General features: G+C 42.0%; 1 long non-coding RNA gene across 35 annotated transcripts in view; it reads right to left on the reverse strand.

Annotated features, from left to right (window-relative positions):
- LOC117695520 (uncharacterized) overlaps window positions 1-15855 on the reverse strand; it is an 87201-nt gene that overhangs the window by 32384 nt on the left and 38962 nt on the right. For 22 of the 35 annotated variants that reach the window (XR_013105959.1, XR_013105958.1, XR_013105954.1 and 19 more), the window contains 5 exons: window positions 13384-13537; window positions 10721-10874; window positions 4760-4807; window positions 4323-4454; window positions 1009-3341 (listed from right to left, as the gene is read on the reverse strand). This is a non-coding gene — a long non-coding RNA (uncharacterized LOC117695520). Of the gene's footprint in view, window positions 1-1008; window positions 3342-4322; window positions 4455-4759; window positions 4808-4915; window positions 6884-10720; window positions 10875-13383; window positions 13538-15855 lie in introns of all 35 variants that reach the window. The other 13 variants (XR_013105952.1, XR_013105950.1, XR_013105941.1 and 10 more) reach the window with 13 other exon arrangements.

The raw sequence follows: 15855 nt of genomic DNA on the forward strand, positions 1-15855 counted from the left end.
GCAGTTTGACGAGATTTTTGTACTTTCTTACAACAAATAAAATCATAAATCAGGGCAAATTTAAAAGACATTGGTGGATACATGGGAGAGGTGGGTGCAACATGATGGGGAAAGCTATTCTATAGCTCCAAGATGCTACCTGATGACATTCTTAACTCTTGGATAGGTGGAAGCTAGTAGTCTGCTAAGTTAATAGGTTCTAAGAGGTTTTTATGTATTATCATGAGGTGTTAGTTCACAGAGTGGGACGAGTAATGCCTATTCCAGAATGCTAAAACTTGCCCAAGATAAAATAATTGTCCTCTGAATCTGCAAAATCCCAATCTCTCCATAGGACTCTGATTTCAACTCCTAGGATTCATTGATTCATCTTTCTTTCATTCTTTGTTTTGTTTACTGAGAAAGGGTTTCTCTGTGGTTATCTGTCTCTGTGGCTGTCTCAGAACTCACTCTGTAGACCAGGCTGACCCTGAACTCAGAGATCCACCTGCCTGTGCCTCCCAAGCATTGGGAATAAAGCCTGTGCCACCACAGCCCAGTTCTTCAACGCATAGTCTTCTCTCCAGCCCAGGCTGACCTGGTTGGTGCTCATAGTAGTCCTTTCCTACCTTCTGAACATTGGGAGTGCAAGCAGGAGCCATCTTGACTGCAAAGAGTTTGCATTTCCCCTTTTCATATCCAAGCTGGGAATAGCACAGTTTAAATATCCCAGACCGCTTGTGGCCCACCTCAGTCCCCTCAACGTTCAGGTTCTATAAGGAATTACACCAGCTTCCTGGCATTTCTTGGTGCATTGGAAGACAATAAGCTTCAGTTTGAAGGCCAGCCCGCCTCCTAGCAAGGGCCTATGGGAAAGAAACTGTGCTGGTGTCCTGTTGAAACTAATTCCTCTTGGGGGCAGTAGAGCTCCAGACAAATTCAGCAATGCCATCTTACATCCTATTCTCCCGCCCATTTGGTCTGGGAAAAAAAAAAAAAAAAAAAAAAAGAGGCAAGAGAAAGGCCTACCTTCCATTCTGTGCAGGCTCAGGCAGCTAGTTTTGCTAGGCAGCCATTTTACTTTTGTATTCGCAATTCAAACCAAAGATCGCAAACCACCACCCTTCTGCATCAGAATGCATTTATCTTTTGCAAAGAGAAATTCGTTCTGAACCCTCCTGTGTACTGGAGCTTGATTTACTCGGTGATACTTGTCCAGTGGGTGAAGGAAAAAGTAGAAGGAAAGTGTGTGAATCCTCAGGGGCATCTCTAGAAAATCACAAATCCAAGTGCTTTTAACTCATTTCTTTACGTATGAATTTATGTACAGTGTCTCTGGTTTCTGGAGGATAACTGCCCTTTTGTGGTACTGGGGTTGCATGTATGCCTGAAGACCTCTGTTCCATCTCCAGCATCCTCTTTGAAGGAGATAAACAATACTTACAGATTGTTCTCAGACCTTGGCAAGCACACTGCAGGGGTACACATGCACCTACAGCAAACACCTACAGTATTAAATAGCCCCACCACTGCTAGTCCATGTCACTCTCTAGGTTCTACACCAATGTACAGTTACGATTCAGTTCTCTCTTCAGGTTTTAGAAAGAAAATAATGCCCAATCCTCTTCTAGAACCCTGAAGGACCTTGTGGAGATCCCAAATCTGTTGAAACTATGTCCTCATGGGGGGCAGTAGTGCTCTAAGAGGAGCCATTGTGTGGCCTGCCTCTCCCACCCATCTTGTCTGAAAAAAATCATTTTCCATAACTAAAAATGCCAGGAAGTATGCCTGCCTTCCATTTAGACTCAGAGCCAGCTCATAAGGCAGCCATTTTGTTTCTCTATTACCATTTCAAGACAAAGAGGTACTTATAACTCCATCCATCAGCACTCTTGTCCTTTCCTTACTAAATCTCCTCTGAATTTCACAATGGGAATCATCCAGGAAGGTGCTGTTGCATCATCATATCTCCTTAATGGGGTAACTTGGATAAAGTCAGAAAGATGAAGTTGCTTGAAGCCTGTGTTCTAGCAAATATTTGATGTATTTTGGTATGTTATTTAATGAAAGTTAGTTCATGGCCTACTCAACTTATGAAATTTCTATTTTCTAAATACCATTAACTCCTGACTAGACAGTCATTCTCCCATAAAGCAATTCTGAAGGACATACATCCATACAGAAGCATTTCTCAAATTTCAAGCGAAACAACAGTGTCCACTTTTCTAAAGTAATGTTATACAGTCTGTTAACTTTTACCATTACCGGTGGTAAAGGTCTAAAGTGACAAAGAAGGTTTATGAGTCTTCATATTCACTGTTCACACAAAAATACAACCCTTGCCTCCAAAGGGATTAGAGATACTATATGCTGAAGCCAAATATGAGTGACCTACACTTAGGAATGCATATCTAGGTTACCCAAACTTACATGTTCCATGTTCCAAGAAGGTAGAAATTTAATGAACTGTTTATAGTAACAGAACAAAGAAAGTCACAATAAAGGTCCAAGGCCTGTATTGTAAAGCCAAGTTTGGAGGTACAAAACCTCTAACCTAAGCACTTCTGACAGTGACCTGGGATCATCTCAAATTCAACAGTCTGGATAGCAAAAAAAAAAAAAACAAGAATGAAATGAAGTCTAGCCTATAAGTATTATTAAGATTGGCCTAATCCCCAGGGTGTTGCCCTTTGCAGTGTTTGATGTGCAGTATGCCAGACTTATTTTTTATTAAATTTGTTTTTGTTCAATATGAAGTTCAAAAGCATAGTTGTTTAAAAGATTTAAAAATTTAAAAAAAAAAAAGATTGGCCTAATCTTAACAAATTATTAAATTTTCTCAAGTGATTTTTATCATCTGGGCCAAATGTGGTATTTTACACTGTTACTCCTTACTCCTTTAATCAAGAGGCAAAAGCAATGTGCACAGGATAACCAAGAGTTCAAGATAAGCCTGGACTACGTACTACATTGGGACCTGTTGACTGAAGGAAAAAAAAAAAAAACCATCTGTATTATAGAATAAATGTATACTGTATATCTGACATAATACATACTTTTAAAGTGGAAAGTGGGTGTTTTGTTGTCCTGGTGTTTAGAGTTTTGGCTTTGGTTTCTATGCGTATCCATGTGTGCATGTGAATGTATACCATGTGAGTAATGGTACCCACAGAGGACAAAAGGATGTGTCAGATCCCCTGGAGGAGCCTACTTTTGTTCTAAAGTCTTATCAGAAAATATATTTAAAGCTGTGCTACAGGAGCTTACCTGTGATTCCCACAGTAGAGATGTTCAAAGCAAGCAAATGAGGGTTGTTGAACAGAAGGGACATAGCAAATTCACAGCACATTTATCACGGAGACCTAGACCAGTAAGGAATGAAATATAAAACCATCAGAGCCCAGTACTACTCTGTAGGTTAGTCAAATTATCGTAGGCCTCAGTGCTATTGTCATCCTCCAGTGAGTGCTGGGATTACAAGGCACCAAAGCTCAGCTTCTTGAATTATCTTTCCAATATTCATATCTAGGATGAACAAATGAAAACTTTATTGTAAATATCATTAGCCAAAGCAAGCTCCATTAGCAGCTTGTTATATATGTGCATTTAATCGGAAATGAAATAAAACAGAAGATTGTTCATGAGAGCTAATACTTTTAAACTACATACAGGCTGGTCAATGCAGTACTGTATTTGTGCCTTTGGGTGTACACACAGGGAGAGGGGACAGAAGGAAACTAGGGAGATGGAGCTGGGTTTAGTGACAGGGAGGAGGAAGGACACTATGAGGGAAGAGAGACACCCATTAATATCATTAATTCTTTTCTACAATTCCATCCTAATCATAGTTTAAGTCTGGCTTACTGCCATGGCTATTTTTTACAATACTAGGACTGAAAAATTCCCTGTGGCTTAAATTATATATGAGAAAGTACTGATTTCAGTCCTGGGGAACAAACCCAAGAGTCTAGAGTATGTTAGGTAAGGGTTGTTAGCCCTCAGCAACACCAATTGCCGTGCATGAGAAAACGCTGCTCTGAAACCTCCTAAAGTATCTTTGTTGTGTGAAAATTTTAACAAATAAATAAGACTAGGTTTTTAAAGACACAATTAAGTAACAAAAAAAGGGTGAATATTAACAATTATAGAAAAGGAAATGGGCAATATCTTTCATACCAGAAAGAAAATGTCCCATGACCTAAGGCAGATAATATAATTAGGCCTCAGATTGGATTCAGAAGTAAAACCATACCAAAAACAAAAAAACAAAAAAACAAAAAAATACTGCTGAAACTATTCCAAAATAAGCAAAAGTCAGAGCAGCCATCTTCCTTGGTACCTACCTTTCTCAGGGACTTTTTTCAGACACGAAGGGCGGGGCACAATCTCTCACAAACTCTTGAGTGGAGCTCTACTGCCATCATGAGGACACGGTTTCAAAACTCACAGCACCACTGAGCTTCCTTCCCATGATTCTTAGCGATGGCGGAAGATGGCGATTTACAGACCACAAGAACTGATGTGGGTGCCTAGCTGGGCTTGCCTGACTTCTCCTCAGGCCCCAACAGAAACTCACCCTGTACTGCTTTCTCATCAGGACCCGGGTCCTAGGGCACCCGCTAGTAGATCAACATGGCTAGCTGAGCGGGGGGGGGGGAGGGGGGGGGGAACGGGGGACCCGCCCCTCGACTTCCTGTTCCTCGACCTAAGGACAGCTGTGTTCCTGGGTCTTTTCATCAGAGTGGGTACAATGAGATGCCCAGAGTAAATGAACAGCTACCTGTACATAACTGACATCAGAAGTTGAAGAAGGGCCTCCTGTTACATCCTGAAAAGAACCAGAGAAACCAAATCATACATGAGTGAGGGCTTTGGGGCCCTTGTGTCCAGTTGCATTCCCCTAGAAACAAGAGGCTTTCCTTTGCCAGCACTGTACCATGAGCTTTATTTAACTCCTTCGTGGCTTCTGGTGGCCTGTAGTGCACAGTCCTGTTCCAAAGGAAGCCTAACAGCCTGTAGAGTACCTCTGAGCAAGAGGAACTTGTAAAGTCCTGCCTAAGAAAATCCAAAAGGAAGAGAGAAGAGCGTGGACCTTAGTCACAACCTTGACATAGACATTAAGTTTCTACTCTTGATTCTGTTGCTGACTTTCACATTGGGTGTGGCTTGCTCAGAGATATTTTGGTTTGCCTTTTTTCTATCTTCCTTTTTTTTTTTTTAAGCATAAGAATCTCTTGTCTCAGCAGGCCTCCCTGGAACTAACCCCATAGCACATACTGTATCTGAGATAACCACAGAACTCATGCTGTCCCTGTTGTATCCTTTTGAGTCCTGGCAATCCACCTAAGCCAAGCATTTCATTTCTCAGAGATAAAATGTGCTCCCTACTTTCTCTAGGTAGCTTTAATTCATTCATCTAGGCACTTCTGCCCAGCCAGCAGCCTATGTCAAGAAACAAGAGACTGTTTCTTGCTGTTGTCAAGAAACAAGAGATACACTGTATATTAAGAGGGAAAAGAATGTTCTGAAAAAATCTAAGTTCCGTGCCTATAGGAAGGCATCTCTCTAACAGTCTTACCACTGGGGCTCTACAGAGATTATTCTATCTTCTCTTAACACAGATATGTTTGCAAGTGAGCCTTTTTCTAGATTCAATAATCCATACAGTACACCTAGCATAGATTAATGTATTTCTATTTATATTCTTCTTAATCAACATAATCAAACAGCAACAGAATACTTCAATATTATTAACCTATTTTCTAGTTGTTCCTTAACAGGTGTTTTGGGATTTTTTTTGGGGGGGGGTAGGGTCTCAGCACAGGTTATTTAAATCCCCCATGATTTCTAATGTTCCTGCCTATACCTTCTACTGCTGGAACTGCAGGCTGCTTCACTATTTATGGAGTGCCTAGTATCAAAAACAAGGCCTCATACCTATCAGGCAGGTACTCTATAAACTAGCTTTAATACCCAGACTCCAAATTATACTTTCAGTACTTGCTAAACCATGTTGCCTCTTTTAAAAACTACATTTTATACATAAATCCAGAAAGGAAACACTAAAATTAAAGGATAATATTAAAATAAGTACTCATAAATTCTCAAGACAACTACTTCTATTTCTTTTGATGCAGTCATGACAAAGTATAAAATTATCATAAAAACAGCATCAGACTACTCAATCAGTAAAGATAACTGCTTCAGTAATTAGAAGAGCTACAGATTACTAGCATACAGGTTCTCCAAGGGCCATTGAGTGTAGTAGGGCAGCCCAGTATGTGCCCCAGGCTTCTTCCAGGCCTATATGATACACTTTACCCTAAGAAGGGAAGCTGAAATGCTGTCAGTATTGAAACTATTTCTTCATGGGGAAAGTAGAATCCTAGAGAGGTGCCCATAAGCCATTTCTGAGAGGTCTTCTGACCCATACTTCTTGTATGGAAAACTGCCAACCAAGGACAAAGGCACCAGGAAATACTGCTAGCTTGCCTTTTGGGCAGCTTGAAGGGATAAGCTTATCTTACTGTGCTGTGGTGCTCTTGATGTTGTGTTGAGACAGCTCTTACCCTCAATCTATTACTCCCCACTGTGCATCTTTCTTCTCTGCTAAATCACCCCCTCCATGTTCTACGAGAATGGGTGTGTTTTCTATCAGTGAGCAGTTCACCTATCACTGAGCAGTTCAAGCTCATCAAATTCTTGGATGTTGCAAGGTAGAAGGATCCTGTCTGAAATGAAGAGTAAAGATTAGTTCCTGAAAGGTCAGAGGCAGCTAGCAATTGACTTCACTACCTCCTCTTTTCGCAGCTGTCTTCAGGATTAGTCAGTAGTACTAACATGCTACAGGGCATCACCATTTTTCATAGTTTGTTGAACTGTTGTCAACTCTTTGTCAAAAGACCTAAGAAGAGGCAGAGATAGCTCACATCAGTCACTGCTTTATAACCTGTGGTCCCAGCATATGGCAAGAATTTGAACTAGGAAATAGAGACCTCACTAATCCCTCACTTCATTTAAAATGGAAAAAACTCACATTCCTTTGTTATTATGTATTTTTCAACTTCTATTTCCTTTTTACACTTTCAGAGAGTGTGTGTGTGTGTCGGTGTGTTACAGTTTATCCCTTATATTTCACACCTTCAGTCTCTGCCTAGTATTTAAGAAACACTTTCTCTTTAACTTTAGCACCGTACAGCCTATTAAACAACTGATAACCTACTGCATGGTTATATTTCATTATATTTCTTAAATAGATATTCATTTGCTACAATGTAAGATTCTCTGAAAAATAAACTACAAATTAAGGTGTGTGTTGCACTTTTATGAATAGGTGTGTATTGTAACAACACTTAAAGGAAATATTTTCACACCTTAATACATTTAAAACTTTTCTCTCCCTTCATTTTTTCATTCTTCTTCTTTTTTTTTTTTTTTTTTTTTTGTTTTTGTTTTTGTTTTTGTTTTTCAAGACAGGGTTTCTCTGTGTAGCCCTGGCTGTCCTAGAACTCATTCTGTACACCAGGCTGGCCTCAAACTCAGAGATCCACCTGCTCTGCCTCCCTCTCCCTTCAATTTTTAAACTTGAGAAACATCTATGCATTTTATGTATGTGAACACATGTAGTCATCAGGAATCTGCTATCTTCTCCTACTGTTTGATTTTCAGGTATAGAATTCAAGTACTCAGGCTGGAAAGTAAGTACCTTTACCTTCTCAACAGCTGGAGTATCTCTCTTCACATAAATAAACATAAATACATGATAATGACACTGTCCAATATAAAATATTGTATTGTGACTATATGCACATACATACATAAAAGTAACTTAAATAAAAGTAACTTAAATGTAAATGGTTTCTTTCAATGTAATTAGAAGTACATTGAAGACGTCTCTAGATTATTTCATAGTTGTGTGTGTATATATATATATACATATGTATGTCAATATTTGTAGATATATATCTATAGTTTCCATGTAGAAGTCTTTACATATGTAAATGTTTATACATGTGTATATATACATATATATGTATACATATACACTGAGTTTCCATGCACACACAGACAAATACACACATAGATATGTGTGTATCTTTAAATGTTTTTTTTAATTTTTATGATAGCTCAAATACTTCATATATGTCTTAGACAATTATTCGTAGATAGACTACCATATGTTCTTCTGTGTACTTCTTAATTATACTTGCTATAAAGTTTATGAACCAACTTCAAGTCACAAAAGACAGTTTTATTAAGTTATAATACTTGAATTCAATGCATGAACTTGTATTTGAAGATTACTACATAAAAGCTTTAGAAGGACTAACTTTTTCTCTTGTGGACACAGATGTACAATGCCAACATCAAATCACTGAAATGTTATTTTCAGTGAATTCTTTCAGCCTTCAGAATAGACTCACACATAGAAAAACATTCAGTAAATGGTTTCAAAAATTATTACAGCAAAATAACTAAATTTCCTATTGAACTTATTAATTCTCTTCTATAATTCCATCCTAATCTTACTATGAATAAATGAGATTAACTGCTATGAATATTTCTTATAATATTAGAATGAGTTAGTTCCACAAGTCCTAGGGCATGTATAACAACAATTGTACCGTTCAGGTACAGCCAGCATGTGTTAGATTCACTTTACTCTGCTTGTAAATCTCATAGCACATATCTTTACAGTCTGAAAATTACAGGAAAGAAGGGAACCAAAATTTTAAATAAAAGTAGGCAGCAAGCCAGCGGTGGCACAGGAGCTAAGGTAGCTGCCTGCAGAGGGCAAGCCCGTGCCCTTTGCTCTCTCGTTCCCGGTTCAAATCCCGCTTTCCCCCTGTAATTCTGCCGGAGTTTCATGGAAAAAAAAATAAAAAATAAAAGTAGGCACCTGGTGACAAAGTCAAAATGAATGAAATGGGAAATACCCTCTGTAACAGAAGGAAAAGTCATGTAACCTCTATCTACATTTGTGCCTCCGTTTGGATTCATCTGGAAAACTAGACAAAAGCAAAGAACCAATAACAACAAAAACTTTTCAAGGCCAAACAGCTGGGCAGCCATCTGTCTTGCAACATTTGTCTCTGGGTTGTGTAATCACAAGCTCCTACCTGGAGCTCTACTGCCACTATAAGGTTGGAGAACTCAAACCACTAAGCAACCTTCCCATGATTCTTAGCATGGTGGCAAGAGATGAAGATTAGAGACAAGTAGAACACCTGTGAGTACTTAGTTGGGCTAAGTACATTAAACTTATCAGACCTAGATGGTGGTTTCTCATCAAAACATGGAAAATTTGAGCCTTGGTGATTTAAAGCATAAGCTAATAGATTGAAATTGCTAGCTGAGTATGGAAACATGGAACCTCACTTTGTTGTTTCTGTACAAATGGAAAAGAAACTAGATGGGTGAGTATATCCTTAACAACAAAAACAAAAAAGTACAGTGAGCCCCCACCCCCAGATTTTGTACTTGATACCTTAAATGTGGACACCAAGACAAAACCAAAGCTATGATTAAAACTATTTCATGGGCAAAACTCAGAGCAGCCATGTCTCTGACTGGTGGTTATTGTTATTATTGTTGTTGTTATTATTATTATTATTATTATTTGTTTTTTTAAGGGAGAAAGGCCTGGGGCCCAAACTCTTTGAGTGGAGCTCTACTGCCATCATGAGAACACAGTTTCAAAACTCATAGCTCCACTTTTATAAAGATATAAAAGGAAAATATTCTACATATATAACAGAAAGGGAAAAGTCACAAGATCTAGGGTAGTATTAAGCCTCAGATTGGCTTCACTTGGAACCCAAGTTCAAAAAATTAAATACTGCTGAAAATATTCATAGTTCAGTAGAACTCAGGACAGCCATCTCTTACGTTTTTTTCAGACACGAAAGGCGGGGGACAATCTCTCACAAACTGTTGAGTGGAGCTCTACTGCCATCATGAGGACACGGTTTCAAAACTCACAGGGCCACTGAGCTTCCTTCCCATGATTCTTAGCGATGGCAGAAGATGGCGATGACACACAGCAAGAACTGATGTGGGTGCCTAGCTGGGCTTGCCTGACTTCTCCTCAGGCCCCAACAGAAACTCACCCTGTACTGCTTTCTCATCAGGACCAGGAGACTGAGGCGGTCCTAGGGCATCCACTAGTAGATTAACATCGCTAGCTGAGCGGGGTGAAACCCGCCCCTCAGCCTCCTGTTCCTGGACCTCAGCTCAGCTGTGCACTTGGTCCTGGGCCCTCAGTCAGCAGGGTCTGCAGTAACACTCTGAAAGGTGCTGCTATTCCAGTCTGCCTACTGAAGGTGGGAAACCTAAGAGCCAAGCTTGGCCATTTAGGATTCCACTACTGTCCCTGTTTCAAAATGGCGACAAGCAGGATGGAGGATGTTGGTGTCTGCATGTTATGGGTCTGTATGAAACAGCGTCCGCCTGATGGCAGTGTTGTACCAGAGCAGAGAAAGTGCCCTGACTGTAGGTCTCTGCCCCCGCCTTTCCAGTCTAAAAAAAAAAGTCCTTACAAAGGCAGTGTCTGGAACTGTGGGTCTAGCCCTGTTTGTGTCAGAAGCAGGCTGCACTCCTAGATTTTAGCTTCCTTTTTGCATTTTTTATCAATGCCATACCTAACAAGGCTGGACCTGCTGTCTTACTAATTAAATGGATAAAAAGACATGTAAGAACAAAGTAAGCAAAACAGAAAGGAAAGGAACTTTGAGGCACCCACCTTCCTCATCCCTCTTCTCTTGGGAAGAAGTCTGTGCAATCAGTGGTCCTATCATACATTGCTTCATCTGTGCCCAGCAGCATTCAGGCCCCAGTGCTTCCTCATGATGTCTCATTCACTTCTGGTCCTCAGCAGCAAATCTCAGGGGCCACTTCTAGGGAGCAAATGAACATGCTGTCACTTCAGGGCCTCTCCAAAAGCAAGCCTAGGTGTCAGAAGATCTAGTTGTTACCTAGATCACACCAGACTTCCCTGGGTATCATGCTCTGTGCATGATCCTGACAAGAGCTCTAGACAAAAGGCCTGGTGTGTCCTGTGGCAGGCTGACTTTAGTGGCACTGTAAAGAGGATCCAGTTACCTGTCACCACTGAATGCTATACACAACCCCATTTGGAGAAACATGTGTATACAAATGAGTGGATTTCCAAATGGATCTGTCACTAATTTCTCTCAGAGTTTCATTAGTTCACACTGGAGCAGGGACACAAGAATTTTCCTACATTAGAGGCCTATTACTGTTTCCCATGGCTTAACTATATACAGGGGTTATTGTCTTTATCCTTTGTTATACCTTCAGTCTTACACTTTCCCTTGGCCAACAAGACACACACACACACACACACACACACACACACACACACACACCCTCTGAGAGGAGCTTGAGCTACATAGTGTGGGCCAGGGCACCCTGGGCTAAATTGGGAGTCTGTGTCTTAACAAGAAGACAAAGCTTAAAATCCTGCCCACACATGCTACAAGGAGCAGGAGATAGAAGTTCCCATCAAGAGCCTGCATTTGCTTTCCTGTGCTTTCTTCCTGTCAGGACCCAGATGGAAAGAACCAAGCCCCACCCCACAATGCCCTGTGTCACCTTGTCTGAGTCCCTGCAGGTCTTCTGTTGGCCCTTGACTCTCTGTTTTCAGCTGCAAGGTAGTATGGGTGTCCACATTTCTCCTGCTGTAGAGGAAAGGCACTGGGCCCCAGTGTGGAACCCAAAGGTGTCCTACCTGGAATTGTTTCCCCACTGCTAGGACTCATGGGAATGAAGCTGTAATGGCTCTGCACTGTAGCTCTGTCTGCAGGCTGGCAGTAGGGCACCACATATGGCCACAAAGACCATCCTTGACTACTCCTCTCCCACCCTCAAACCTAAAAAGTTCCATAACCAACATCTAGAGACAAAGGTCCAGGAACGTGGATGTCTATCATTTTGTTATTTTGGTTTTTTCAGAAGTAATTCTCCACTGAATCTTCTCCATTCAGACCTGTTATGTTTCCCTTGCAGTTACTTGCACTTCAAAGGGTAAACATGGTGTCTGATGGCAGAGAAAGGAGAAGACTGTGAAGCCTGGCCATAACTGGCAAGTATTTGTTTGGTGATGTCATTTAACACAAGGTAAAACCTACTCCTGTCAGCTGGACATGGTGGCATGGACCTAGAACTTCTGGAACGCCCAGGGGCAAAGACAGATGTCTCATGGAATGACACAGGCCAGCCTGTCCCCTACACCCAGGGCTTAGGCCTCTGCTTCTAGCTCTCCCAGCAGAACTTTATCTCCTGAAACCTACAAAAATTAATCATGAAAAACGTTTAGGAATACTAATAAGTATCTGGAAAGAGTAAAAATGAATGGCTATGAAGATAGAAAAGAAAAAATATTCTACATACATAACAGAAAGAAGAGTCACAAGATCTAGGGAGTATTAAGTCTCAGATTGACTTCACTTGGAACACAAGAGAAAAAAATTAATTAATTAAATACTGCTGAAAATATTCATACTTCAGCAGGACTCAGGACAGCCATCTAGGGCGTTTTTTTCAGACACTAAGGGGGGGGACAATCTCTCACAAACTTTTGATGGAGCTTTACTGCCATCATGAGGCCACGGTTTCAAAACTCACAGCGCCACTGAGCTTCCTTCCCATGATTCTTAGCGATGGCAGAAGATGGCGATGACACACAGCAAGAACTGATGTGGGTGCCTAGCTGGGCTTGTCTGACTTCTCCTCAGGCCCCAACAGAAACTCACACTGTACTGCTTTTTCATCATCACCGGAGACTGAGGCTGTCCTAGGGCATCCACTAGTAGATTAACATCGATAGCTGAGCGGGGTGAAACCCGCCCCTCAGCCTCCTGTTCCTGGACCTCAGCTCAGCTGTGCACTTGGTCCTGGGCCCTCAGTCAGCAGGGTCTGCAGTAACACTCTGAAAGGTGCTGCTATTCCAGTCTGCCTACTGAAGGTGGGAAACCTAAGAGCCAAGCTTGGCCATTTAGGATTCCACTACTGTCCCTGTTTCAAAATGGCGACAAGCAGGATGGAGGATGTTGGTGTCTGCATGTTATGGGTCTGTATGAAACAGCGTCCGCCTGATGGCAGTGTTGTACCAGAGCAGAGAAAGTGCCCTGACTGTAGGTCTCTGCCCCCGCCTTTCCAGTCTAAAAAAAAAAGTCCTTACAAAGGCAGTGTCTGGAACTGTGGGTCTAGCCCTGTTTGTGTCAGAAGCAGGCTGCACTCCTAGATTTTAGCTTCCTTTTTGCATTTTTTATCAATGCCATACCTAACAAGGCTGGACCTGCTGTCTTACTAATTAAATGGATAAAAAGACATGTAAGAACAAAGTAAGCAAAACAGAAAGGAAAGGAACTTTGAGGCACCCACCTTCCTCATCCCTCTTCTCTTGGGAAGAAGTCTGTGCAATCAGTGGTCCTATCATACATTGCTTCATCTGTGCCCAGCAGCATTCAGGCCCCAGTGCTTCCTCATGATGTCTCATTCACTTCTGGTCCTCAGCAGCAAATCTCAGGGGCCACTTCTAGGGAGCAAATGAACATGCTGTCACTTCAGGGCCTCTCCAAAAGCAAGCCTAGGTGTCAGAAGATCTAGTTGTTACCTAGATCACACCAGACTTCCCTGGGTATCATGCTCTGTGCATGATCCTGACAAGAGCTCTAGACAAAAGGCCTGGTGTGTCCTGTGGCAGGCTGACTTTAGTGGCACTGTAAAGAGGATCCAGTTACCTGTCACCACTGAATGCTATACACAACCCCATTTGGAGAAACATGTGTATACAAATGAGTGGATTTCCAAATGGATCTGTCACTAATTTCTCTCAGAGTTTCATTAGTTCACACTGGAGCAGGGACACAAGAATTTTCCTACATTAGAGGCCTATTACTGTTTCCCATGGCTTAACTATATACAGGGGTTATTGTCTTTATCCTTTGTTATACCTTCAGTCTTACACTTTCCCTTGGCCAACAAGACACACACACACACACACACACACACACACACACACACCCTCTGAGAGGAGCTTGAGCTACATAGTGTGGGCCAGGGCACCCTGGGCTAAATTGGGAGTCTGTGTCTTAACAAGAAGACAAAGCTTAAAATCCTGCCCACACATGCTACAAGGAGCAGGAGATAGAAGTTCCCATCAAGAGCCTGCATTTGCTTTCCTGTGCTTTCTTCCTGTCAGGACCCAGATGGAAAGAACCAAGCCCCACCCCACAATGCCCTGTGTCACCTTGTCTGAGTCCCTGCAGGTCTTCTGTTGGCCCTTGACTCTCTGTTTTCAGCTGCAAGGTAGTATGGGTGTCCACATTTCTCCTGCTGTAGAGGAAAGGCACTGGGCCCCAGTGTGGAACCCAAAGGTGTCCTACCTGGAATTGTTTCCCCACTGCTAGGACTCATGGGAATGAAGCTGTAATGGCTCTGCACTGTAGCTCTGTCTGCAGGCTGGCAGTAGGGCACCACATATGGCCACAAAGACCATCCTTGACTACTCCTCTCCCACCCTCAAACCTAAAAAGTTCCATAACCAACATCTAGAGACAAAGGTCCAGGAACGTGGATGTCTATCATTTTGTTATTTTGGTTTTTTCAGAAGTAATTCTCCACTGAATCTTCTCCATTCAGACCTGTTATGTTTCCCTTGCAGTTACTTGCACTTCAAAGGGTAAACATGGTGTCTGATGGCAGAGAAAGGAGAAGACTGTGAAGCCTGGCCATAACTGGCAAGTATTTGTTTGGTGATGTCATTTAACACAAGGTAAAACCTACTCCTGTCAGCTGGACATGGTGGCATGGACCTAGAACTTCTGGAACGCCCAGGGGCAAAGACAGATGTCTCATGGAATGACACAGGCCAGCCTGTCCCCTACACCCAGGGCTTAGGCCTCTGCTTCTAGCTCTCCCAGCAGAACTTTATCTCCTGAAACCTACAAAAATTAATCATGAAAAACGTTTAGGAATACTAATAAGTATCTGGAAAGAGTAAAAATGAATGGCTATGAAGATAGAAAAGAAAAAATATTCTACATACATAACAGAAAGAAGAGTCACAAGATCTAGGGAGTATTAAGTCTCAGATTGACTTCACTTGGAACACAAGAGAAAAAAATTAATTAATTAAATACTGCTGAAAATATTCATACTTCAGCAGGACTCAGGACAGCCATCTAGGGCGTTTTTTTCAGACACTAAGGGGGGGGACAATCTCTCACAAACTTTTGATGGAGCTTTACTGCCATCATGAGGCCACGGTTTCAAAACTCACAGCGCCACTGAGCTTCCTTCCCATGATTCTTAGCGATGGCAGAAGATGGCGATGACACACAGCAAGAACTGATGTGGGTGCCTAGCTGGGCTTGTCTGACTTCTCCTCAGGCCCCAACAGAAACTCACACTGTACTGCTTTTTCATCATCACCGGAGACTGAGGCTGTCCTAGGGCATCCACTAGTAGATTAACATCGATAGCTGAGCGGGGTGAAACCCGCCCCTCAGCCTCCTGTTCCTGGACCTCAGCTCAGCTGTGCACTTGGTCCTGGGCCCTCAGTCAGCAGGGTCTGCAGTAACACTCTGAAAGGTGCTGCTATTCCAGTCTGCCTACTGAAGGTGGGAAACCTAAGAGCCAAGCTTGGCCATTTAGGATTCCACTACTGTCCCTGTTTCAAAATGGCGACAAGCAGGATGGAGGATGTTGGTGTCTGCATGTTATGGGTCTGTATGAAACAGCGTCCGCCTGATGGCAGTGTTGTACCAGAGCAGAGAAAGTGCCCTGACTGTAGGTCTCTGCCCCCGCCTTTCCAGTCTAAAAAAAAAAGTCCTTACAAAGGCAGTGTCTGGA

This window comes from Arvicanthis niloticus, chromosome X (genome assembly GCF_011762505.2).
Source record: "Arvicanthis niloticus isolate mArvNil1 chromosome X, mArvNil1.pat.X, whole genome shotgun sequence".
NCBI classification, from domain to species: Eukaryota; Metazoa; Chordata; class Mammalia; order Rodentia; family Muridae; genus Arvicanthis; species Arvicanthis niloticus.